The sequence below is a fragment of the Sus scrofa genome, chromosome 8 (genome assembly GCF_000003025.6).
Source record: "Sus scrofa isolate TJ Tabasco breed Duroc chromosome 8, Sscrofa11.1, whole genome shotgun sequence".
NCBI classification, from domain to species: domain Eukaryota; kingdom Metazoa; phylum Chordata; class Mammalia; order Artiodactyla; family Suidae; genus Sus; species Sus scrofa.
In genome coordinates, this window is record NC_010450.4 from 62,761,186 (window position 1) to 62,788,509 (window position 27,324).

Sequence of the window (27,324 nt, forward strand, 5' to 3'; positions counted from 1 at the left end):
ATTTATATGAATACAAAAATATTTAGCAATCAACAAAAAAACATCCACAGTGGCTTGCATCTAAGAACAAATTATTAGGCCAAATAAGGCTGGAAAATATGACCAATAATGTGTAGAATAACAAATCACATGAAATGGATCCAGAAAATTCTGGAATGTTACAATTATTAGAAAAGAATTGACTAAAAATGCAAAACAAAGAAAAAAAGACTGAAGAAAAAGTAAAATGATACTGACTCACAGAAACAAGATAAAATCACATTTTTAGTCAAAGAAGAATGATTGGGTGAGGAATGAAGAACTTTTGATAACGGGATAGCTACCAAGTCCTCATTGCCAGGCATGAGACAACAATTGCACTGATTATCAGTTATTGGAGATTAAAGTAACCAGTGGAATTTGGGGATGACACATCAAACATCTGAGGAATTGTCTCGATGGATACAAGATAAAGAAATGTAAAATGATGAGACACAAGCCAATAACAATCACTGGTTATTTTTATCTCTAATTACCTAAACATGAAATAAAGGACAATGTTGGGACATAACTTGGCTCTGTGCTGAGCTCATATCTATTAGCCTCAGGGCTTTGGTGAAAGGAAAAATTAAACTGGAAAAACACATAGTACCCCTATGACCTCTGATCACCAAGACTGTATTCCAGGTTGTGGTGCTAGGAGAAAACAAGAAACACCTAAAAACAGGGGATAAAGTGTAAAGGACTTCTTTTTTTTGTGAAACAATGTTATAAGCTTCCTGAAGAAATTCACTAAAAGGGATTTTAAGAATGATTTAATTAGGAGAAGTCTCCTTGGGTTTCAATCTGCAGAATGCAGGTGCATGTTTGGGTTGATGTAGAACCCACTGATGGCTATTGAACAGTCACCGTGTCTAATACATGATCCAAACATAGGGCTGGTGGTTCCCAGGAAAGAGTAGTCTGGTAAACTAAATAAATGCTTATATTGAGTTTTTTTTTACCATGATAAGGAAATTTTTCTTCTCCCTCCTTTAAGAACCAAGTGGAAATTCCCAGATGAGGTAGCTGCCATGCTGTATATGAAAACCATGCTGGACTGACTTTATGATGATCAGCGTTCACTTACATAGTAAATGTTTTGATTAAGGGGAACTGCTTTGCATGAGCATTAGTTTGCAAGGGATGTCATAACAAAGTGCCACAGACTGCATGGCCTAAACAACAGGATTTCATTATCTCACAGTTCTGGATGCTAGAAATCCAAAATCAAGGTATTGGCAGAATTGGTTCCTTCTGAGAGAACTGAGGAAGGATCTGTTCCAAGCCTCTCTCCTTGGCTCCTAGATGGCCATCCACTTCCTATGATACTTCGCCTTGCATTCCCTTTATCTACCCTCTGAATCCAAATTTTCCATTTGTTTTAGGCTGTCAGCAGTATTACATGAAGACCCACCCTTATCTCCTTATCTTAAATTGATTTTTCTCTTTAAAGACCCTATCTCCAAATGAGATCACATTCTGAGCTTCAAGGTTTAGGACTTAAACATATGTGTGTTGGGGATACACAATTCAACCCATAATGCTGTGTAAACTTACTGCTGCAAAATTAAGGCATGGACTGAGAAGCCATATCAGATTTGCTTCTGCTTCCCCTTTTGATTATTATAGATGGTAGGAAACAAAGAGTGACTCACAAGAATAACCACAGACAAAGTGAATAGTCATGAGTCTTATCTCATCAGGGTGGAAACTATTAAATGGTTGCTAAGAAATGGGATGAATAACATGGACGCGGATGAATTTGAAACAAAGGTCTAGTGTAACACTGTTGAAGGTTTTCTGGATGTACGGGATCCTCTGAAGGTTCCTCAGAAGAAAACTGCCCTAATGTAAGATGCTGTGTTTACATTACATTGGAAGAATTTTAAAAGCTGGAAGGGAAAGAGGACAACAAGAACCTTGATCTCAAATTGCTATGGACAATAGACCAGTAAATTAATCAAGATAAGATTTAAGAAAGGAGATGGGGTTGCTTCATTGGAGCCCAGACCATGTGGACATATAGATAGAAGGGCAAGCGGATAGAGAAGAACTCATCTGGGGGCTCTTTGACATGAGAGCCCGATATACTGTGATTCCCAAACCTGTTGTTGAAGCCCTAACAGGAGTTACAGTTAGAGTGGGAACATTTGGGATATGACAATTGATTGAATTAAGAAAAATATTTGGATGCAAAAAGTTTGAATAGACTTTTATGTGAAGTTGTTGCATCTGCCTTACCTGAATGTAATATTGGGATGGATACTATACCTGACTAGGGAACACAACCCCTAACAACTGTTATCAAACTGAAGGCATGTTAAGTTTACCTTTCCACAAGTATTGTCTTAATTGGGTATGCACAATAGGACCTATAGAAATGCATGAACCCAGACAGGTTGTTAAATTGAAATCGTTAAGAGTATGTGCTATCCAAAAGCAGGACTGCCATTTAATTGACACGTTAGAAGCTGAAGTGACAGTTACCAACAATTTTTTTACAGTAGCCCTGAGTGGCACATGAAAAATGTAGACGGCTCATAGTTACCTAATGGTAGGCAACTGAAATGTGAGTAAAGCAAACTAAAAGAGTCCAGCTCCTGATAAAATACCCATGTGTGATTTTTTTTTTACTCCTAATCATAAGCAATGACAAAGCAGGACTTTACCTGGCAGGACTCATGGGAGAAAACTGCCCTCATCACACCAGACACAGTACAGTGATTTCATTCCTCTTTATCTGAAGTCTTGGGCAGAGGGATTCTTTAGATGCCTCTGCTGAGACCTCATTATGGAGGGACAAGTGGGGAAAACTTGAGGATATTTTTTTCCCATACTGACTCAGGACCTAGTTTGCTTTTCCATTCCTCCCCCTCTCCCGGCCCCACACTCCAGAGTCTATAGAACTCTCAGGTCCTTTATTCAGGGTTCCCTCCACAGTGAGATGAGATCTATATATGTGCTGATCCATCTTATCTTCAAATGGTGTACGGTTCCTCAATAGAAGATGGAAGAGGGGGAATTGGTGCCTTCTTGGGTTGTAGCCTTTCTTGCGCTATAGACTCTTGCTTATACCATCACAATAAATTGTTCGAAGTTTAACTGGTTACTTTGGGCTTGTTACTTTCATTGGCACTGTGAGAGACATCTTAGCTCAACTTTCTCTCCCAGCTCAGCTGAACTCTTGAGCATATATCACCTATGGTACCTACCAGCAGTCCTTGATATTGTTTCAATGATGCAAAAATTACAACAAGCTAAAAAAGACAGGTAATCAAGGATATCGTAATGCCTTTATTTTAAAAACCAGTCTAGGAAAAGAGTCACGTGGTTTTCTTTCACATGGGAAAAATCCAATTCACATTTCCTGTATTGCCAGAGGTTTATTTGATTTCATCATTTTATTGCTACAATTTAGTTAGGGGGGATTTGGGCTTGATCTTGCTTCAAGTCCTGATTGTAATAATGATATACAATGATGGTATCATGATAATATCAGAAACTGAAAGCAAACTAGGACTGACTTAAACACAATGGTGAAATTCTTTAAAATATCCTAGGCAGAAACCAAGCGTAATTTTCACAGGCAACTCAAAGCAAAGGACAACTCCTGGGACTAAGCAAAAATTACAGAGCCTGGTCATGCTGTTTGTATTTTAGAAGATTTTCATTCCACATCTGAGCATACTGCTAGCTCCTATTCATAAGACAATCCCAACCCCCCAAAAGATATATTTGAAAGCAGCTGAACTACAGCAGACTATATTTGAGTTGGAAAGAGCAGTGACTAAATCATTACCTTTCAGTCTCTATGAACCTCACTCAAATATAATTTGGGACTCTATGCAGCCTGCACTTCCGCAGACTGGAACTTAATGACAAAAGCATAATGTGACCTCTATCATATTGGACCAGAAAATTCCACATGTGGCATTATAATACACACAGTTTGAGAAACAATTATCAGGGCTTGCTATTAGGTATTACTTGAAACTTTCATTAAAATGAAGAGCATAATGTTTTCTTGAAACCTGAAATATATGTAACATTATGAGTAATGATGAAGAAACATTCTAATAAGGAAAGCAGTGTCCAGAAGTTTTCCATAATAAAACAGAAATGATTTAGTCCGAAATCTGCTACTAAAAGAACAGGTACTCACACATTCGAGTTCAGGTAACCTATTTTTCTCTAGGATTGACTTTGGAACCACTGAGGAGAACATAGATTTTATTGCCAAGTGGGCAGTACCCTATGAACTTCTCTCTATTGACCAAAAGAATTTTCTTGGCTTACAGATGGAATTTCCAAGGTTGGTGCACAGCATGCTGTTTAGAAGGCCACCACACTATGACTGACTGGTAGAAAAACTCTCATCAAAGAAGGTAAGAAAAATCAGCTCAGTAGACTGACATGCATGTTTTTTTTGTTTGTTTCTGGCATCTTTTACTCCATGTGATAATTTTGGATTAGTCTGTGTTGTTGCATGGACCAACAGTTGTTGTGTTCCTTTGTTCTTATTTTAATTACTAAGAGTATTTCATTATATGGGTATATTACATGTTTTTGATCTTTTTATCATTATTGGATAATTAAATTGTCTTTAGAATTTGCTATCTAAAGAAAGATGCATTCTATATTCATGTTCAAATTAGTTTTTCTCCAGTAAGCATAACACTGTGGCAAGTTTTGGCATGGACTGTGAAAATATAACATATTAGTGGATGAGAAAACAAATATACATGTATGTACCTTATGTATACACATATATGCACATAAGGTACATATACACATAAATGTATACACATATACATTTATTGTAATAAATGAAACATAAATGGGACATTAGAAAAATCAACTCAAATCTTGATTCATTTTCACTTCAATCCACTCTGGGGGCCATTTTTCCCCCTACCACATGGAGGTCCAATAATCTTCTGGCCTCTCAGGTGGTAAAAACCTAGGATCATTTTGATTGCTAAGAACAGACTCATTTCAATAATTAAAATGTTCAGTGCACCCTTTGTAACATAATTCCACAATCTTATCTAGTATATAGCTTTCTTGGTCACCCTGGTGTGGCCAGCTTTAGGCTGGAAAACCAGCAGTGGTAGATGTTGATGTGAACAGCATCTTTATTTTTCTAGTAAGCACATGCTTCTCCTTTACTGGAACATGGGAGTCTGTTTCTGGCTTCTCTGGGGTGTGGAGAAGAGAATGTAAAAGGTAGGGAAGAACTTAATTGCTATGCAGTCTAGCAATTTGTGAGTAGCCCAGCGGTTGCCTGCTGGGTGAGGCAGACTCTCAACACTCATTCATTTCCCTTTAGAATGATTTCATTTGCTTTTCTGAGTGACCCCCTCTGGCTCCTCTAGAGGTAGCTTTTTTGATAGAGGTAATTGCCCTTGAGCTGACTTCTTTAAACATCCCCCTCAGCTTTTACATTGATGGGTGAATTGCCAGCCACCTCCTGATGGGAAGCCCTTCTGGATAGGTTGCTTTTCTAAAAAGAAAATGAGCTTCAGAAAGCTACATCCTCACCCAGTTTTCAGTGGAAATATAGTTCTCTGAGTGTCAGGCTAGACAGCTAAGATGCAGTCTCACTTTTCATCATGTTAGGCCCTTTCTCAATACCAGTCTCTGAGTCTCCTTAAAATTAAAGCTTTTCTTTTTTTAGATTAATATTCTCTCCCTCACTTTGATTTGAAGGAGATATATCCCCATCGTGGAAATGAGAGGTGTTGAGAAAGCCAAAGAATCTTACAAATCATCTCCAAAGAAATCTTTCTTCACCTCTTTAAACTACACGGTTTTCATGCTTAGTGATGAACTTCAGCCACTGTCGACAGGCTCTGTTTAGTGATTCATACATTTTTTGCGTATGTTGGTGGTTCAGTGTATTGTTTCATGGGGTCCATTGTGGAATCAGCTATAATTAATATATAAAGAGTTCAATTCCAATGTTGTGTTATAAAATCATTACCTTGAAGTTGCATGTTTATGGGATATTAGGTTCTTACGTCAGCACAAAAAGTGAAAATTCATTAGGATAAAAATTACTTAGAAAGCCATTATATCATTCGAAAAGTATTTTCCATATCAGTTACCCTAATTTTTCTTTAATCAAAGTTTCTCTATGGACCTCAATTAATTTTTCATTTTTTCCTTTAAGAATGTCAATGAAGCTGTCTTCACTCAGTGATCTTGACTACCTAAGCAAATCTTTTAACTTGTTTTTTCAGTAATTTGCAAACTCTTAAAAGCATTCTTTCCATATATTTTAATCAATAAGCATTGTCAATTTCAAGCTTGATTATATCTAATGAGAGTTTATTTACCCAAGGAGGAGGATAGTCTGCAGAAAATCCAATGCCATGATTTGTTTCTCTCTGGTGAATATGAAAAATATATGCCATATGCACATCAAAGCAATCCCATGATAAATTTGTTTGAATGGTTCTTATTGCCAAAATAAAGTCCAATTTTTTTACTTTGATTATAATGTCTACTTTCAAGTTTAGGTTCTTCACCATCTTGTTAAATAACCATATTTGGAATTCTTTAGTCAATATATGTCTTTCTCTCAAACATGGTATCATAAAGGCTTTGTATGCACACTGCCCTCCCTTTAGGACAACAAAACTATGCACCACCAACTTCCAGATTTTTATTTTTACCTCTACAGGGTCATTCAAGTCCTAAAATTGTCTTTGAACTTTCCTGTATGATGGACCACTTATTATTCTCTCTTACATTAATTTTTAAAAATTACCTTCCTTTTTTGATTGTACATTTTCAGTTTATCTCACACTCCTAATCATTTCCAGGTCATGTTATTTGGGATAGAAAACTTATCTGTTGCCTGCCTTTGTTTTTCTTTCTTTCTTTTTTTTTTTTTTAACCAAATCCCTAGTTCCAAGGAGCATTTATCTGAACTGAAATTTAGGTATTTTTCATTAAAAATATTATATTTAGGTATATTTACATTGTACTTCTAATCAATAATTTAATTCTTACTGAATCCCAAAATAATGAAAATATCATAATATCTATTTTTGTGTTTCAATTTAGAAAGAAAAAATGAGATAATAAAAATAGGCATAAAATAGCATAATTTAACAGATTTAAGCATAGCTTGATTTTTTTGTTAGTTATAATAAAAAAGTGAAATAATAATTCCATATGAACTGCATTTTTCCTTCATTCTAACATTAGTTATGCTCACCAATTTGAAATATTTAAATACGTAGTGTGTAGGCTTTGGGTGATGGGTACACAGAATGCATTCTGAGTATTTTTGTTAAAATTTATTTGGACACGTATTTTACCTGTTCCTATAAGTGGGAGTTTAAGAAATACCCTAAACTTGGACTTAAGGGGGAGAAAAATCATGGTCCTGCTCTGAGTCCATTGTTTTGTTAAGTCACCCCAGGCCTTACCAATTATAAAGTCCCTTGACCCAGTGGGAGCCATGCAAAACATTTTGCAATACACTTATTTTTTTTTCTTTTGAAAGCTAGAAAAAAATATGCCCTAGCTCTCTTCCTTCTAGACATTAATGAAATAGAATGTGAGGATTTGAGCCAAAGTTATCAATGCTCATGTTTGGATCAAGAGTTGACCAAACATTGAAGAAATGGAACAAAGAAGTGACATGAGATCATTTTAGTCCTGGTTATATGATTTGAGACCTAGGTTGTACTTGAGGCTAAATAGATCCCTGTATCATTAAGTTGTGTGAAACAATAGATTCTTATTTCTTGGCTTAAACAAGTTTAAGTTGCAGATTTCATTCCAGCAACATAAAGTACCCCAACAAATATTATAATGATAATAAAGAAATAGAGTAAGATTGTTGTGCCGATCATCTTCACATTTGCAAATATCTTGTTTAAAAAGGGATCCATATTAATAATATTAGGCAATATGTTCTGAGAATGTGCAATGAAACAAATATTAGACTATGTTATGTGTGCATGTCACTAAATTCTGGCAAAAAATAACTATGATGGAGGCATTAATGTTATTTATACATTACAATTTGAAGAAATTAATACTTACAATGCTTAGAAATGTAAGTAATTTGACAAGTCCATAGGGAGTAAACAGCTGCATCTGTACTACTATTTATAAATATTTGGCATAAACATTGTTTTAATCATTATAACATATCTGTTTATATCAGAGATATTTAAAACTTCTAATTTTGTTAATTTTGAAATTTCCCATCAGTTGGTAATTGAATATTTTAAGTAGAAAATAAATAATTTCTTTACTCTGTAGTAGAAATTAAGTGATGGTATGGATATGAATATCTCACAAGATAAATTATTTAAAATATAACTAAGAATTTCATTTATCCCTTAATCATTTTGTTGAAAATTAAAAACGTGAAAGTTACAGCGGAACTTTTGGAAACCCAAACATAAATAAGGCTTTGATTCATTCTATGGGAATTTAAGAATAGCTTAAAACAGGTCTAGAGGTAACAATGTCTCTAGGTATGTATATATCATACTTGTATTTCCTGCTGTGATTATAACATACATATTGTGTTTATGAGATTATTAAGGAGGAAAGTATAAAATGAAGAGTAAATAAATGAACAAGTGGTACTCACTTTGAGAATGGTGTTGAGGATCACTTAGGACTGTTGTAATTCTTTGTGAAGAAATTTAGTGTGAGTCTCTTGGAGAGCATTTACATGTGTTTGCTCTGCTGATGGATGTTTGTGAGCCTGAGCAACCTAAGGATGAGAGGCTGTGATATTCCCTCATGGCAACAGATCAAAGTAGTGGAAGTTTTAAGGTTAGACGTAGAGCCTGGTGTAGGAAAGTCAACTGGGATTCATCTTAAAAATTTCCACCCAAGAAGGCTCTTGCCAAAGGGGGTAGGAACCCCAATACAGAGAGACTATGTGGGATGAACAGTTGGAAAATCCAATGACTAGTTGAAAGTTGGGGTGGCCAGCAGAGGGAGAGGTACCTCCTTGTGACAAGATTCACTATCAGGAAGGCCCAGCAAGGATAAAAAGAGTGTGCTCATCCAAAACATAACAAGGTAGCTTTATATACAACAACCAGCAAGCCAGACGGAGAATGCAAAACTACCTTAGATTAACACCCATCAAAAACATCGCTGTACCCCTGCTCCATTTATGTTTCCTTTGATGGCCTGAGGGGCCGTTAACTGCAAGGTGGGCTGGATAAGCCCAATGTCAAATAGCCGCATTGGAGCCAGCCTTAATCTGGAAACGGAAGAAGGTTTTGCTCTAAATAATGTTTAGAGTATTGATTATCCCATGGGACGGGGCCTAGTAATTATAAACCTGATACTGTGGTGTTTTTTTAATTTAAGTGACCTCACAACTATTACTTAAACATAAGTAAAAATGACTGTGACATGCACAAAGAATCCTTCAGTAAATAAGGGAAAGTGGAAGGCAGAAACAAATTCTGTTTTGATAAGATCCCACAAGACCTATGTGGAGTAGAGCTTGCATACATTTCACAAGCTTTCTGTTAAGGAAAAAAATCATTGATGTAGGACAGGTTACAAGCTCCTTGAAAATAAACTCCCCTCACATAGCCCTCCACTCTTACAACCCAGATATTAAATGTGGAAAAAAAAAACAGTAGTAGTTCCATATTATTATAAATTAAGTCACTAACTTCTATATTTTTGCAAATAGAAGTTTCATGTCAAAGAAGTAAGGCTGATTGAGAACTTTGTCTAGATACTCATGTTGCAACAGAACAAAGGGTGGGGAAAAAAATGTAATTGTAATGTATACATGTAAGGATAACTTGATCCCCTTGCTGTACAGTGGGAAAATAATAATAAAAAAAAAAAGAAGTAAGGCTGGTTAGTGAAACTAAGAGATGCACTCGAATAGTCCAGAAAAAATATGTTGCATTCTATGAAAACAAGCAAATTAAGGACTATAATTTCAAAGATCTTTTAATTTCTCTTACAACAATGCCTAATTTCAAAATTTACCTTATTTATTCCTTTAGCTTTAGTTTCTTTTTAGCAACCTTATTTCACCTTGTTTAAATCCCTTTCAAATAATTTTTCCCAAACATTTTCTATTCATTTCATACTCTTATTTTCCATTCTTATCCATTTTTTATTCTCACTTGAATTCTCCTGACTTAACAGTGTTCTTATCAGGTTCAGTAGGTTATAGATCTTGATGGTTGGCTTTTTTATATTAGTTCTATTCTTCTCTTTAGTTAGATTTTCTTGTTAATGATATCACGTAATATCTACCTTTGATGGATTGTATTAAGGCTATAGCTAATGTTCTGCAAGATTAAGTTCAAAGGAAGAACGGCTTTTCTAAGCTTATTGCTATGTGCTTTTACCACTTTGGTTTGGTGAGAATCATGTATTGTTTGCTCTCTACAAACAAAAATTTCAACTTAAAGAATTAAAGTTCAGGAAGATATATATTGAGGCAGAGTAGTTATAGAATGAAAGAATAACATGGAAAAGGGAACCACATACAAAATAAACCTTAGAAGTGATGGAAGTTGAAACAAGAAGAATTGTTTAGACCGTAGAGACTTTTGTATAACTTGCTAGAGTAGCTTGCATGTTATTCATCTGAAGCACTTTTAAATTATTAGAGACATAACAAGGATGAATGAGTTTAGACTGTTGACTATGTTGACTTTGCAGAGAATAAGCAAAAATGGCTTGAGGCTAAAGGTAAAAATCCAGCTGAGGCACTCATGATATTCTATCTGATAAATGATGGAGGCCTTAACTAATGTAGTAAAAATAAAATATATGACAAACAGTACAAAGGCAAAGAGGTGATAAAAGGGTGCATATAATTCTAGGTGTCCTATAATAAGGAGGTGGTATAACTTGTCAAAATATGGTAAGTCACAGATATGCGCTATATTCTCTAAACTAAATAATAAAACAACAGAATAAATGTGTATAGAAAAAGCTGACATATGAAATGAAATGCAATCATAAAATGTCAACTAGTTCAAAAGAAGATAGAAAAATGAAGGGAAAAAACATATGAGAAAAATCAAAAAATAAAGAACCAGATGACCGATTTAAATGTGCAATGTGAAAATTAGGACCTCCAGAGCTGATAATGAATCTTCAGATTTAAAGGAAATTTTTCATTTTCTTATCTTTTAATTTCTTCCTTTTAATGTTTAGCCAAAGTAAAATAGTATAACTTTAATTCTGCAATACAGTTAAGACTTTTATATTCTATCTGGCATTTCAACTGTTTTATCTGAGTGGGATATTTAAAACATCTAGAAACAATTCCTGTAATATAGTAAATCTTTTTTGTGTAGATACCTATACTTGTTTGCTGATTTTTAATTTTTAACATTTAATCAGTAATATCATGGGGAATATTTTAAAGAGTTATGATTTATGGGGCAAATGTATAAATTACATGAAGTTAAAATTATTTCCTTCTCTAATTTTCAGAAAAAAAATTATTTAGACATTTATCTATTGAGAATGTTTTCTGATACCAGGGTCATCTGAAATGCTATGGTGTTACAATACTACCCTCTGGTGGACAAATGTGGGTTTTCCTTCTTCCTACTCATTTGAAAAATAATTTTTTGTTGAAGTTGTGTTTTTTCAGTTGAATCTATTTGAAATCTATTAAATACAAAATTTTTCTCCTTTATGTACACACACGTGCGCGCGCACGCGCGCGCGCGCGCGCGCACACACACACACACACACACACACACACTTATATAAATGTTTACTTCCCTGAGTAAATTTATATAAATGTAATAAATTATCATCTAAGAATTTAATTTTTCCACCTTAAGTAAGTTTAAAAAAAAAATCAAGTCTCAGAGTTTGACAATTTAAGTAGAATGTGATATGACTTAAATATATAAATTAAATACATGTGTTTGAAGTAGAAGTTATTTAAAGAAAATAATACACAAAACAAACAGAAACTGGAGACAAAACAATGAAGACATATTTTGGTTCTTCCTAACTGAATGTCCTTGGACAAGTTACTTGACCATTGAACTTCAGTTTTGTGTCATTTTCCTATATCATAGTGTTGACATTATTAATTTTGCAGAGTTGTTATGAGGATTAAATGTTGTAATACATACAAGCCATCTAGTTCAGTGCCTGATAGAATTCTCTCCTTTTCCTTATACAAAATTAAGATTACTCCCCAAATAAAGAATATTTGGTCCCTCTATTTGGCCACATGAAAATCTTGAATTGTAATTCATAAGCCTGGAAAAATGAAAGTCACTTTTAATTCTAACTCTTGTGGATTCAACCCTAGCATGATGTTCATAAATGTCTTAGGGTTGCTTTAACAAATTACCAAATAGCTTATAAACAGCAGACATTTATTTCTCACGGTGCTGGAGAGTAGGCAATATGAGATCACCATGCCAGCAGATTCAGAGGACGACTTCTTGGTTCACAGATGATTTTCCTTCCGCTGTATCCTCATGTAGTTCAAGCTGCTTTGGATCTTTGTGTAGTCTCTTTTGTAAGGCACTAATCCCATTTGTGAAGGCTTCATGACATAAACATCTCTTCAAAACCCTACCTCCCAATAACATCATTTTTAAGGGTTAGGATTTCAACATATGCATTTTGGCGGGGGGGGGACGACAAATATTCAGACTATAACAAGTAATATACCAGAATTCGTTGAATCATATACATTGTAGATTAAGTGTTCAGATGAAAATTATATATATTGTTAAAATATTTCACAGATAACTTTGCTATTATAATTAAAAAATATGAGAAATAAATATAATAATTGTGCCAAACGAATGACTGGACACATTAACTATAATCCCAGACCTTTAAAAAATTATTTTCTAAGTCAAAATAGCGGTTTTTCCCCTATCTTCCTCATAGAGATATAAGGACAATTAATATAATAGTGCCTTTCAAATGCTAAAGTTTTCAGAGAAAAAAAATTCCAAAATAATAATAGTAACACTGGTTTAAAAAGCAGTTTGATTGCAAATAATTTGAAGCTTTTGAACCAGTGTTCATTAGTCTGTGATGATTTATAGTGAATCAGGATAGCAGAACCTAGAAGTATATATCTTGGGGCCATATCTAAAAAGATTAAACCTATTTCCAAGCTCAGTGTAAAATGAAAATACTGTACTGGGCTTACATTTTCCTATGGAAATATCCCCGAATCAGCCCTCACCATGTATTGACCAAACCCAATAAGAACTGATATTTAATAAGTAATGCTAGTTCAAGACAGTGTTCTAAGAAATGTACTTTATATGAATATATTCATCCATGTCATAGATCTTAGAAGTAAACAGCATTAACCCCATTTTTCAGATGAGGAAACTCAAGAGTAGAAAGTTTAAGCTGAAAAGCCAAATAGATATTAAGTGGTAGAACCAAGAAGGTCTGGCTACAGACCATCTGTAGCAGATTTGATTTATAGCCCACTTGTAAAGCTAGTTTGTCAGCTCTCTGTAATCCGTTACTCTCCCATCAAGTTTTTAAACGCAACGGATTGCATATGTGAAATATTTTAACAATATATACAATTTTCATCTGAACAATCTACAATGTATATGATTCAACAAAACAAATCATTTCTTTAAACAATGAGAATATCCCATTTTGTTAAGCTCCTCCGACACTGAAATAAACATTTCAGTCATGACCCATATTTCAATAATGTATTTTCTTCCTGTTTTTTGCATAGTCAAATTTCACTAACAAGTGTATTCATACATACTTGTCTTAATGCATACTATGGTTTTAATAAGATGAGGAATTTCATCTGGTTTAATTACTTTGATTGTTCATTCTATTTCAGATCCATCCATGAATGTTGTAAACATGCGACCACATTCTCATTGGGATAAAATGCCTCTTTATTGTAAATCTAACCCTTGCTGAGATTTTTGCACTCCATAATATTCAGTTTAATTAAATAATCCTATGACTATACCTTTGGCTGGTAGAGCACAGCTAACTTCTGTTTTAAAATCTTTTAAGTCGGAGTTCCTGTCGTGGCTCTGTGGTTAACGAATCCGACTAGGAACCATGAGGTTCCGGGTTCGATCCCTGGCCTTGCTCAGTGGGTTAAGGATCCGGCGTTGCTGTGAGCTGTGGCGTAGGCTGGTGGCTACGGTTCCAATTGGACCCCTAGCCTGGGAACCTCCATATGCCGCAGGAGCGGCCCTAGAGAAGGCAAAAAGACCAAAAAAAAAAAAAAAAAAAAAGATCAAACTTTAAAAAAAAAAAAAATCTTTTAAGTCAAAACTAATAACTTTAAGGAACTTCACAATTTATTCTAAAGCATGAGAGGATATTATGTACACATCATTAGACACCATGAATATCAATTTCAAAAATATGTTAAAAAATTGACCTTTATATATAGGCTGTGTAGGCACAGTAAAATTTCTTTAAAAGAAAACTATTTTAAAGACAACATGTGGAAAATAATTAATATAGTCACTTTTATTAAAAATTAGAGATGCATTTACTTGAGAAAAAGCAAATAATCCTAAAGCAATGTTATCTAAACTTAGAATGTAACAGTCTTTTGAAATATCCTCTGTATTTTCATGAACTGCTTAAGGTATATGCACAAGAAAACAAAACAAAAATAGAAAATAAAAGATAGTTCAGGTTATATTTTGCTTAGTGTGATTAGAAATATCAACTTCTGGAATTTCCTGGTTGTTTCTTTAATCATCTCTTTTTTTTTTTTTCCTGTCCATACTCTCCTCCACACTTTCCTTAAAAATTCTGTCAGTGAAATTTATGTTGTTTTCTCTTCTAGGATAGCAAATTTGTAAAATAGGAGTTTTGATTTGTTATAGTAGAGAGTATATTGATAGGGACCAACTTTGAAAACCAAGTGAAAAGACCATCTATGAGACTGTTGAAATAATCCTGTCCTAATCACTTTTCTCAGGAAGAAAAAAATTTGAAAATATTTGAAAGAAGTTTGTTGAAGTAAATGATAAAACTACAAAAATGTACTATATTTCTGTCTTGATCAGCTGGATAGTTTTAAGATAGAAACATAGAAGAAGAAGGTTTCAGAAGTTGAGAAAGAGGGCTTTTAATTGAATTTTAAAATACAATTAAGCAGTTCCCATAGTGGCTCACTGGATTAAGAAACTGAATAATATCTATTAGGGTGAGGGTTCAATCCCTGGCCTTGCTCAGTAGGTTAAGAATCTGGTGTTGACACAAGCTGTAGTGTAGGTCAGATGTGGCTTGGATCCTGTGTTGCTGTGTCTGTGGAGTAGGCCTCAGCCGCAGCTCTTATTCGACCCCTAGCTTGGGAACTTCCATATGCCCCAAGTGTGGCCCTACATTTAAAAAAAAAATGGCAAAAAAGAAAAAAAGTTATATATATTTAAAGGTGACTTAATATACACATAATAGTAAAATGTTACTTGACTATATGTAGTCAAACTGATACATCTATCTCCTCACATATGTTACCATCTTTTTGGTATGTGCATTGAAAACTACTCTCTTAGAACATTTCCAGTATTCTATACAATATTGTTAACTAGTCACCATGCTGTACATTAGATCTCTTCACTTATTCATCCCATAGAACTGCAACTTTGACAAATAATATCTCCCCCTTTCCCTACCTTCCCACTTCCAGTAACAGATTCTATTCCCTCCTTCTGTGTATTCAACATTTTATTCTCCACATATAGGTGCGCTCACACTGGCTTTTGTTTCCTTTTGACGTCTTTTTTTTTTTCACTTAGCATAATGACCTTGGCAATGATTTGTTGGCTACAACACCAAAAGTTGAGGCAACAAAAGCAAAACCAAGCAAATAGACTGCATGAACACAAAACCTTCTGCATAGCAAAGAAAACAAACAAAATAAAAAAGAATAGATTTTCATTACACTGGGAGAAAATATTTGCAAACCATATATCTGATATGTGGTTTTCTCCAAAATATTTAAGTAATTCATACAACTCAGTAACAAAAATAAAAACTTAAAAAACCAATTAAAAATTGGTCAAAGGACATGAGTAGACATTTTTTTCAAAGAAAACACAAACAGCCAATGGGTTGGATGAAAAGGAGCTCAATATTACAAATAATTGAGAAGATGCAAATAAAAACCACAATGATATATTACTTTGTATCTGTTAGGATGACTATGATCAAAAAAAGAAAAGAAAATTTAGGTTTGATGAATCAAATGGTTTATAACAAGTGAAATATATATCTAGCACTCACGAAAGAGATTTTGGTTAGAGGTTGGAGATCTTGGATGCAAATATACTCTGCATATAGATAGAAATGAAAACACAGAACTAAATAAGATCATCTAGGCAGTTTGTGGGTAACAAGAAAAAAATTAGAGCTTTTCAAGAGAAGGAAAGCCACCCAATTCAAAACATTAATTGCACCCCACTGGATATGTCTTACACCCCACTGGATATGTCTCATATGGTCAAAAGAAGTCATACAGCCAAACCCAGAGTCAGTGTGAATACTGGGTGTTGTGGATCATTGGAGGCCATTGATATAACAGTCCATTACAGAAAGCAGCCTTCTTCAAAAGTAAAAACCACTGTTATAGAATTTATTGCTGTAAATTAATAAGGCTGTAGTCATTTATTATGTCCTTCTTTCACAGTCCATTCTATGTTGCCTTTGTTCTCAGGCAAGAACTCAATTAGTACCCTTTCCTGTCAGGGAGACCCAAAATTTTATTAAAGTCTTAATCCTCTCTAGTCCTTTCTGGTTTTGTTTGCTCTAATTTTCTCTTAGCTTATACTGTTGGAAATGGAATAAATGAGTGGAAGCCCAGAAAATCGCTTGAAATTCAGACACGTCCCTCCCTGACCCATTAGCAGTAGCAACTAGACTTCCCCTTGCTAATTAGAATCAAATACTCCAATGAATACAGTAATCTTTGTATGTTGATTCACCGTAGCAAAAGCTCAAAATGGCACCTTGGCAGGTTCATTTTCCACTTGGGTGGAATTTTATTTAAAGTCCCTGATGGAGGCATTCCTCCTTTAGGAATGGAGCTCTCCCAGTGAGAAAAATTCAGAGCTTTGCAGACAGGAAGCAACAATTCTGTGGGTAGTTACTAGGTAAACTGGTGAGAAAATCTGCTTTTCCTTTTCTCCCCTGACTCTCAGGTAATAGTGCCAAATACTGGCTGCTGATTAAAAGCACAGCCCAGCCTCTATATCCTCACATTCTGAATTCACAGCTTCGACCAAGTGTAAACAGAAAATATTCTTTAAAAAGTTCCGGAAAGCTTCAGATCAAAACTTAAATTTGCTGACTTCTAGCAGCAATTTTAAAATGATGTAAATATATATATAAGATATATTATATCCATTAATTGAATAATTGATGTTTAAATAAATCAGTTATCCCCCAATTGATAGTTTCACTGTAATGCCAACAAATCTACCAGCACCAACCAATGTGCATGCACGTATGTGTGTGTGTTTTGAAATTGACAGTATCATGGAAATGCAACAGGACAACCATAGCTTTACCAAATTATTTTCAAAGATAGGCAGATCAGTTCCTTCTGCCTTTCTTTGATATGTGGCTTTGCCCCTTTCTTGCTCAATATCTAGATTTATTTTTTTCTCTTTTAAATTTGGGCTTTTTTACTTCCTTTGAGCAATAAAACAAGCTAGAAGTGATGAAGCTAAGTTCTAGGGAATCATGAAGCTTCCACTTTGGGCCTTACGGAATGCTGCCTTAAATTTGTCACATTTTAAAGAACTCAGGATAAATGAGAGGCCTAGTGCCCTAGCTTTTCCTACTGAGTCCAGCACCATTCTATCCAAGAGCATAACTGAGCTCAAACAAAACTGTCTGAGAAAAACTTCCGGTAATCTAAGAATCATGAGAAATAACAAATTATTGCTGTTTTAAGCAGCTAAATGAGAAAGACATCAAAAAGAAATGTGTGCTTATAGTCGCAAAACACTAGGCTTCTGAGTGGGTCAGCAATATTGTGAATATGTTTGGTTATGCAGAAGATGTTACAAATGTACCAAGTATCCGAACTATGTGATATTGACATTAAGAACCAATAGCAGGTTATAGAAATTTGGAAAATGTAGTCCTGTGTTTAGCAGTGGCAAAATATTTGGTAAGACTGTCAACTACCTTAACTTGGAAGAAAAGAAAATATATCTAAAGATGTTTAGTGTTAGAAGGAAAAATGTATGACAGAACATTGAACGTTAAGGTGGTTGCTCACTGACTCTATTTGATAAAATCCTAGAAGAAAGACATGATGCCATTGTGTCAGTGGAATTTAGAGAGAATATAGAGTTCAGAAACTGCATTGTTGACAAGAAACTGTTTTTCACCAAGTCAAAGATGTGGCCATTACAACACAGAATTGGAAAAAAAGCCAAAGGCAAGGTGCTCCAGTGAAATATGGCCTCACAGTAAAGACTGAGCTAATAACCCTTTCAGAGAATTCTCAAAGGATCAAAATGATGTCAAAAGGATCTTAAATCCTTTCAATTGGAAATGAAAGACTCCTAGAAATATTAAGGTCATTGTCTCATGGAGTCTAGATTCATTCAAGGTGCCTTGATTCAAGGTGTCTAGAGAGTGTTATGTTCCTTATCAATTGTTGATGAGACTATTTGTTCATATAACCTACTGAAAAAACACACGATATTCACAATTTTTTGAGACACTGGTATTGGCAAATCCCCTGTAGCCTGGAATATGAGAAACCAAGATTGAATTATAAAAATATTTCTGGATCTCCAAATTTCTGTGGACAGGAAACTATATGAAGAAGCCACTAAGCTGCAAAAAAGTAGAGTATTTTTCAATTCCTTATTTAGAGGTTCACTAAGTAGAATGATGGAAAAGAAAAGACACCCCCTCCCCCTCAGTCCCCAGAGAGAAGAACTGGAAAACAGAAGAATTTCATATGTGCTGTAGAATATTGATTACTTAGTTTCACCTGTTTTTTTATCTTATAAATGATAATATTTTTGGTTGTTACCTATTCTTATTCTACCATCATGTAATTGGTATAAAAGAAAAAGATAGCATATCTTTCTAATAGCTGTTTAGAACATGAACTGTCACCTTTGGATTGATGTAGGGATTATTATGAGATTTTATAGCTGAGCCTATTGCTGTGATAATATTGCATATTGGAGGTTAGTTGGTAAGTATAAAAAGTGTATGCCTAACAGAAGAAATGGCATACAATAAAGCTGTGCAGCAAGAAGAATAAAGAGAGAGAAAGTAATGATTTTCCATGAAATTAATTGTGGCTAAGTCTAATCAAGGAGGAAGATAAAGGCAGGGGAGTGGATAGTTCATGAAAGAATAAAATGATGAAATCAGTGTGTTCGAGGTCTTATAAAATCAAAGAAATACTAGAATGGTCATACTAGTGCACATGAGCTAAACAGTTAAGGTACCTGGAAGTGAGAGTTTTATAGTGGTATAGTATTGGCAATGACATGATCATCAGGAATATAACCATAAAAGAGGATGAATGTGATAGAGTTTAGAAAAATATAGAAAGACGTGCCTGACCACTCAATACAGATGCTAAAGCCATCAAAAGTGGTGACAGGTGCGAATGTAGAAAGGAGAAAAGGAAAAATTGCTAGAACTATCTGGGAATAAAGTTGAAGACTTAGATGTGTGGGAAAGACAGCAATAAGGAGACCCTGCAGATGGAAAAAGGTGAAGAAATGAAGATGGAGAGGACACACTTTGGAAAAGCAATGGTGAGCAACAGCCACTCCACCTCCAGGCTCTGAATATGAGAGGATTTAGAGGAAAAACAAATGCCTTCACCAGGGCATTAATATATATTTATTATTACTGTTATTGATTCTACAGCTGTTGCTTTTTCCCCGTTCTAAACACTACTTCATGTTACTAAAGAGAATCTATAGCAATAGTTTTCTTTCATGCTCAGTTTGTATCCACCCACCTCAGAAGGCATCTGTGTTAGATTCTCAGAGCTTCTACAACAAATTACCACAAGCAAGATGTCTTAAAACTATAAAAAGTAATTCTTTCACAATTCAGGAGGCCAGTGTTCTGAAATCAAAGTGTCCTCAGGGTTGGTTCCTTCTGGAGGAACTAACCAGCCCATGCTTCTCTCTCTGCTTCTGCTGGTTGCTGACAACCCTTGCAGTTCTTTTGCTTATAGATGCATCACTAAAGCCTCTGCCTCCAATTTCACATTGCCTTCCCCCGGGTCTCTGTATGTCCTTATTCTTTCTCCTATAACGTCACTTTCATTGCCTTTAGGACCCATACTAAACCAGAAGGATATGACCTTGATCCTTTATTAATTAACATATTAGAATAATGGTACTACAAAAGCCCTATTTCATTAAAGTCACATTCTAAGGTTCTGAGTACACATGAATTTTGGAAGACAGTATTCAGCACACTGCAATCTGCCCTCTCACCAGGACCAGGCACCCTCTTAACTCATCAGCCACTATGTGTTAGAGTGTAGCAACTGGTGAGCTCAGCAGTAGGAAACTGCCATGCTGACAAAGAGTGACTAGAAATATTTTTAACTATAGAATGTACTTTACTATTTGCTGCCTATAAGGATAGCTCATGAATTATAGTGAATAATCATTTTGTAAATATTAGGTATTATATATTTTTAGAAAATTGTTTTCCTCTATATGAATCGAAATGTTAAATGGAGACAGGTACTACCTTGAAGTGAGCAACTATATTAAACTTATTACAAATAGATGGGTGCACGAGTAACTATATTATGTATGACTAAGTTCAAAGTCATTCGGAGAGGAAAAAGAAAAAAATAAAGTGGCAAGGCAAGCTATGAAAGCAGAGTGCTGCAGAAAACAGCAGAAAGTATCAACTGCAATTTTTGTTATTGTTTATGTTGTAAGAGTATTTTGTGATGACGATGAAAATAAATAATTCATTACAAGATAACTATCACTCAAGGTCTAAGGTACAGCTGGATATGACTGGACAGAAGTTCAAAAATAAAATTTAGGAAAGTTATTCTTAGACAAATAAGAGAGATCAGTGAGCAATAGGAAAAAAGTAGCAGCTAGATAGATAGATAATGACAAAATTACAGTCTTTCTTTTAAAAAGAATATTTCAGAATGTGTGCAAATTATAGATTTAATTTTTAATAAATATTCAAATGACACATTTTTATGTTAGGTAAGTTGCACATGTTGGAGATCTATTCCTAATGGAAAAAAATTTTTTTTTTAGGTTCCACTATTCATGAAGTGACAGCCAGTAAATGTATGACATAACTGCAGTGGCCATAGCTTCTGGAAAATGTGGGAAGTCATCTGAGAAAAGACTTTTGTGCAAGAGCTAGGCATGAGTATTAGGTCTGATGATATAGACTGGATCAAATACCCAGAAAATTTCTGTTATTGTGAGGGAAGTGTGACTTACAGTTTATTTAGTTCAACAAGAGTCAATGCTTGATGCTTACTAGCCTCAATAAGTGGCATTATAGCTTTCAGCTAATTATGTCATGTGATAACTTTATCATTCTAACTTTAGGAAATTTCACTTAATTTTCTTTTGGTTTTAATAGAAATAATGTTACAGGAAATACAAAAAAAAAAAGCATCCTAGAGATAATTACTTCTAATAAGAATAATTACTGTTAGTAAAAAAAAAAAGAGAAGTTATTAAGATATAAATATGTCAGGACACTCTGGGTTGACATGTAGTTGAGTAAAATCATTAAAGAGCAGGTGTTAAGACAGATTTAAATAAATCATTATATATTATAATAAATAGGTATTTTGTTACAAAGTTAGAAGACCTAGAAGCAATTGAGAGGTCAAATATTGTAGAATGTTTTTTTATTAATATTTTGAAAACATAGAAAATGTGCATTATACACATATTTGTTGATGTGAATAAGTGAATAAGGACAATGGGATCATAGAAATTCATCTTAAAATATATAAAACACTATTACTTTAACTTTCCAATATTTGAATTTCAAAAGTAATTTCAAAAGTCTGAGCAAGAAATAGAGTTCACCCCAGTGATGAATATAAAGATACTTTGATGAAGGGACTAATCACTTATGGATGTGGCCTCTTAATATAGCTTGTAAATAAATACCTCTTAAAAATAACTGGGATCTAGTAAAAATGATTCATGTTCAATTTACAGGAGAGAGGTTTTGGAAAACTCTAATTTAAGTCTGGAACAGCTATTTTAAATCTCCTCACCAGAATCACCTGTGAAACATTAAAATAATTGATGTGTGGGGGTCAGGCACATACCTGCTGAATTTGAATCCATGCAGTGAGCATCCCTGGTGCAAATACAGGGTTGGAAACACATATTCCAGAGAAATGTTTATACCTAAAATGAAGATAAACCATGGCCTAAATTACCCTCTTCAGAAATATAAATATATATATATATATGTATGTATGTATATGTATACATATATATGAAGACAAAATGTATTAAAGCATTAGAACTAGAAAATATAATTATTACATTATTTTCTAAATTATATGCATTGTTCTTTTGGCAAAATTAAATATTTCATAAATTTTATTAATTTATTCATTTGATATTTTAAATTATGAGATATATACTAGGTGCTTTGTTATACACTGGAGATACAAAAATAAGAAATTCTTCCAGTCTTCAAGGAATTCATAGTCTGGTAGAAGGACCATTCACAACACACAACTTCAGGGTTCCTAGTTGGATTTATTAACCACTGATCCACAACAGGAACTCCTAGAAAATTTTTAAAATAAAAGATTTTCAATTCTGGTCTTTGATTGTGTTTTTTCGACATATTTCCGTCTTGAAGTGGTTAACTCAGATACCTAGAATTTGACTTTCAGCTTAATGGTGAGTTACATTCATATCTGAGACGCAGTCAGTCATATCCAAATACAAAGAAGAAGGTAGCGTGGTACTGTGGGGCTAAATATGTGAGATATTATTAATGATCTAAAGAGTGGCCTAACCTTTGCAAAATATAAAGGACAAAGTCATTGAAAGTAAAAAATTCATTTCAGGAAGAAAGCAAGTTTCTAATAAAGGCCTGAAGACTAAACTACTTTGGTTGATGGCATCATTAAAGGTAATTCACATGGATGCAAAAATCACTTACTTCAAATTATTTTAGTAGCAGGTTGATGGCTAGCCTCTTAACCTGTGACATCCTAATGAGTATCTTTTCACCTTTAACATAATTTTGAGCCAATCAGCACGTATGCAGATAATAACATTTGAAAGTTAAGATAGGAATATTCCTGGGATCCTGGAGGTTTAATTGAAGGGTTCCACCATTAAATTCCTATTACTGTGCAATGAGGCTTTACAAAGCACCTAGAAGAAAATGAGTCACTTTAGGTAATGAAGTAGTGCGTTTGATGGGTTGTATCAATATTAACGTAATGAATTTTGAAAATAAACATTCAATTAAGTAGACATCTAGAAAAAGAAAAATGGACGTTATAACTGAGAAATATATATTATATATTTGAAGATTCCTTTTACATGGAAGTTCCTGAAAACATCAGATCTATATAAAGGTCTGGCTTAATGACTAATAACTCAAATGGATTAGAGAAAAAAAGTAAAAAGTGTTTCAGACATATTGACATGTATGAAATTTTTAATGTTATCTAACTTTTTGAATCTGTGGTCTGCAGAAAAATTCACCTCCCTCAAAAAATCCACATCCTCATTCCTGAACCCCAAGGATCCCTTACATGGCAAAAAAAACTTCGAAAATGTGATTACCTTAATAATCTCGAGATAGGGAAGTTATTCTGGTTTATCTGGCTGCACCTAACATATTCACAGGTTGTCCTTACAGGAAGAAAGGAGAGCCAGAGAAGCAGATGTGACAAGAGAGTGGAAGAGTGATGTGGATCCAGGAGCTAAGGTAGCCTTGAGAAGCTAGAAAGGGAAGTAAACAGATTCTCTCCAGGGCAACTAGAAAGAATAAAGAGGAGTTTCCGTCGTGGCTCAGCGGTTAACCAACCGGACTAGTATCCATGAGGATGCATGTTCAATCCTGGCCTCGCTCAGTGGGTTAAGGATCGGCATTGACAGGTGAGCTGTGGTGCAGGTCACAGATGCGACTCAGATCTGGTGTTGCTGCGGTGGTGGCCTGGGCCGGCGGCTACAGCTCAGATTGGACCCCTACCCTGGGAACCTCCATTTAGGATGTGGCCCTAAAATGACAAAAAGACCAAAAAAAAAAAAAAAAAAAAGAAAAAGAAAGAAAAGAAAGAAAGAATAAAGCACTTCTGACCCATACCTCAAAAGAAGTCTCATCAGGAACCAAATCAGATGGTTTTAATATCAATTCCTTCCCCTCAATTTGCTGTTCCATTACCTAACTTTAATATATCATTCCCCCCCCCCTGGAATTCTCTTATCCAAGTGTGTCCCTTTCTATCCTCTGGTGCACTTTTTCCCTGTTTCCTTCATGGCTATTTAGTTACTTATTTTCGTTAAAGACTCGTATCTGATAAATAACAGCGAGGCTGATCACTTTGTCTCACGCAGGTTCTTTTGAGAAATTGTATTCCTGTCTCTTATTTTATTGCTTTATAACACTTGGTTGATGTGATTTGAATGTCTGCTTTGTATAAAAGAATGAATAGCATAAAGCTTAAAAAGTAAAGTTAAGATTCAGGAGTTCCCGCTGTGGTGCAACGAGTTTGGGGTGTGTGTGGCATCTTTGCAACATCAGGAGGCAGGTTCGATCCCTGGCCCAACACAGTGGATTAAAGGATCTGGGTTAAAGCAGCTGCAGCAAAGTTTGCAACTGCCTGGCCAGGGAACTCCATATGCCTCCGGGCAGCCAAAAAAAAAAAAAAAAAAAAAAAGATTCAAATTATGAGAAAAGTGGAGTAATAAATTGATCATTTGAATGTTACATTGAAGGTTATAGTATCCTACTGAATGAGCCTAAGTTTGAGAATGACTTGTGTTTAGATCTGCATTTTGAAATTTATGACTTCTTAGAGGGCTTTGTAAGGCTGGAAAGTTCATAGAACACATTCAGGGAGATCATTTAGGAAATTATTCTTAAAATCTGTATCAAAGATTTAGATATTCCAGAGTAATATATATTGAACATATCTACATCTCAGAAATGCTGAAGAAAAGAAAAAATAACTTTCAATCTGCAATTTGAATCCTGCAAGTGTCCTTTTCAAATGATGGTGAAATAAAAATATTTTAACTAAAAAAAAAAAGCTAGGGAAATTCATCTTTGGTAGGTTTACTATCAAAAATGCTAATGAAAAATGTTCAAGCTGAAAAGAAGTGAAGAATACATCAAGACATTTGGAGCTACACAAAGGATTAAAAAAAAGAACACCAAAAGTGGAAAATATATGTGTAAAGTAAATTTTGTTTTACTTTTTAATATTTCTTTAAAAGAAAATTGACTATTTAAAGGGTATATTATAACAATAAATTATCATATTTTAAAATATGAAGAAGTAAAGTGGATGACAATAAGGAATAAAGGAGAAGAATAGCATAAATGGAAATTTTTGTTTTAAATTCTCATAGATGTAGAAGTATGAAATTAACTCAGGGTATACTGTGACAAATTAGGATATAAATTCTAATCCTTTATGTGATCAATAAATAAATATGTATAAATGAAACAAATATAGATAACTAAAAAGTTAATGCATATAATGTAAAAGAAGAAAAATGGAATAACAGATATACCTGATTCAAAAGGAAATAGGAATAAAAGAAAATGGAACAAAAACAAATAAAAACATATCACAAAATTATACTTAAACACAACCACATCAAATACTATACCCTGGTAAATGAGACAAAAAAGCTTCAATTAAAATCTGCAGTTGTTGAATTGAATTATTTATAAAAAGATGGGTTTATAGCTTTTTATGTAGAAAAAAATGCAGTTTATGAGTCTAATAGTGTTTCTATGATAATGCACATACAGAATCCCATAATGAGATGCTAGAAAGTCAGATCTTTCCTAGGAAGAGAAATAAAAAATCTTTCTTCTCCTGGCCTCTCCTCCCTGACAGAATAATAGAAAACTCTGACAATGTAAGTCCCTGCTTTGCCATCTTGCTTGTCTCACATGGGGGTTGTTTCAATAGTAGGACCCTGCTCCAGGACCAAGACTGATGACTGTTTGGATAAGTTGGTGTCCTGGGTGACATTAGAGATCCAATTTCAATATAAAGTAACAAAAAGGTTAAAAGTAGAAGATGAAAAATAGGTCCACACAAATACTAATCAAGAGAAGCTTTGAGGAGTTGTCCATTGTGGCTCAACTTGTATGCATGAGGACCTGAATTCAATCCCTGGCCTTGCTCAGTGGGTTAAGGATTCGGTGTTGCTGTGAGCTGTGGTATAGATTGCAGACATGGCTCGGATCAGGTGTTGCTGTGGCTGCAGTGTAGGCTGGCAACTGCAGATTCAATTCGACCCTTAGCCTGGGATCTTCCATATGCAGCGTATGCGGCCCTAAAAAGCAAAAAAAAAAAAAAAAAAAAAAAAAAAAAGAGAGAGAGAGAGAGAAAGAAACTTTGAGTAGCTGTATTAACAACAAACAAAAAGAGATGTCAAGACAACAAAAAGGGAGGAATATAATAATGGAGGATGTTTCAATTTGTCAAAAAGTCATTAGAACCATAATGTGTAGGCTCCTTAATAATGATGTCACTTCCCAAGAAAGTAGGGCATTAGTGCATTCAAGGTAAAGTGGCATTTAATTAGGAACATTCAACGTTCAGACAAACAGAATTTTAAGTTCTTGATAACACACGTTCTGATTATAATACTATTTGATATTCTAACCTGTGGTATAAAAATATCACTATGATTTTACAAGGACATGCCTTGCAGTATTTGCAGCAAATAACTTTATAAACATTGGTGTTGACCTTCAAGTACCTCGTACAGTGTTCTCATAGAATTTGATGTCTCCAAATCCTTTGCAGTGAATTATTAACTTTGGGCTAAACAGAGTGTCTCAATTTTCTTTAATGCTTTATTGCTGCTCGATGCATGATCTATTTCATCTTCTAATGAGGATTTTACTTACTCCCTAAAGATATAAATTCAAATGAAATGCTATAGGTAGAAAATGTTAGTAATATGATCCAGATGGTCCAACACTTCTATGTCTTTCTGTTTTCTATTTCTGTTGTGAGACATGAGCAGTAACACTATATTGATGTTCTAATTAAGACTTATATTTAATCATTTAATTTGCCTATATTGGAAATATAATTTTGCTATT